Below are 1,518 nucleotides of genomic sequence, written 5' to 3'. Positions count from 1 at the left end.
GAAATCTTGAAGATATAGGATAGGCAAACATTTCATGAACAAAAGTCAAACTGCATGGAAATACTTAAAAGAATAAACAACTGGATCCTCCTCTTATTGAGAAGTTTCTGCACGTCAAAAGAAATTTCCAACAGAGTGAAAAGACAACCCACAAATTTGGAAAAAAACTAATAATCACACAAAGGTCTATCTAGAATATAAAGAACTAAAAATCATTAGAGGCCCAAAATTTAAGGACCCAATCCAAAAATGGGCATCTGAGATGAATACACACTTCTCAGAGGAAGAAATATAAGAGGCAAATAAATACATGAAAAAATGTTCCACATCACTGGTCATTTGAGAAATACAAATTGAAACACTGAGATACCATCTCCCCAAAAAAGAATGGCTATCATAAAGAAATCAACTAACCACAAATATCGGAAAGGCTGCGGGGGAAAAAGAACCCTTCTCCACTGCTGGTGGGAATGTAGACTAGTACAACCATTATGGAGATCAGTGTGGAGACTCCTCAAAAAACTAGGACTGGAAATCCCATTCAATCCAGCTAACCCCTTCTAGGAATTTTCCCAAAAGAACTGAAATCATCATGTAGTGATACATGTGTGCCTATGTTTATAGCAGCACAGTTTGTGATAGCCAAATCTTGGAAACAACCAAAATGCCCATCACCTGAGGAATGGTTGAAAAAGCTGTGGTGTTTTTATACAATTGAATATTACTCAACTATAAAGAAAAACAAACTCAAAGCCTTTATAGGTAAGTGGATGCAACTAGAGGCTATACTCATAATAAGTGAAATAAACCAGACCCACATGTGTAAATATCATATTGTCTCCCTAATGTAAGAACTCAAAAGAATAAATAAAAATTGAAAGATACAACAGATGCAATTAAATGGAAAGAAACAGAACTTAAGGATTTAACAACAAAGAAAGAAAGGAGAAAAGTTAGGAAATAAGGTAGGGGCAAAACCATACATGTATATATACAGGTTGGATAAGGTGATAGCCCTAAGATTTTCATCAGGCTTTTGAAAATAGCAGTTAATGGGTAGAATTCTCACCATGACTAAATCGAGGTGTTGATATCTGTGAACTAAGCAACTACATTGAGGACAGCAATCTGTAATACTAAAACCATTCTTAAAGTACCGCTCATCTTGGTCTCCTTAATGTGTACCATTCCTAGTGTCATATCAATTATTACTATACTCTCTTTAGAGTAAATTGTTTGAAAAGGTTATAAAATAAAATGAGAGACAAGAGCAAAATTTTAAAATTTCTTGGAAGCATGTGGTAATATTCAATCATATGTCCCATCTTGCATAACTATATCTGTTAATGTGAGCAACACATTTGACGATGAAAATAGATAATATATCAATCACTGTTGGTCAGATATTCTTGCTTTAAAAATCTGTAACGTGTGTATTGTTGTTACTCTGTTTCTGTCTTTGCTTTTGATGTTCTTCTTGTTTTTACTCTTCAAAATAAAAGAAAATAATAAAAAAAA

Source organism: Octodon degus, unplaced genomic scaffold (genome assembly GCF_000260255.1).
Source record: "Octodon degus isolate 3935 unplaced genomic scaffold, OctDeg1.0 scaffold00416, whole genome shotgun sequence".
Classification (NCBI taxonomy): Eukaryota; Metazoa; Chordata; class Mammalia; order Rodentia; family Octodontidae; genus Octodon; species Octodon degus.
This window is presented reverse-complemented; position numbering follows the sequence as displayed.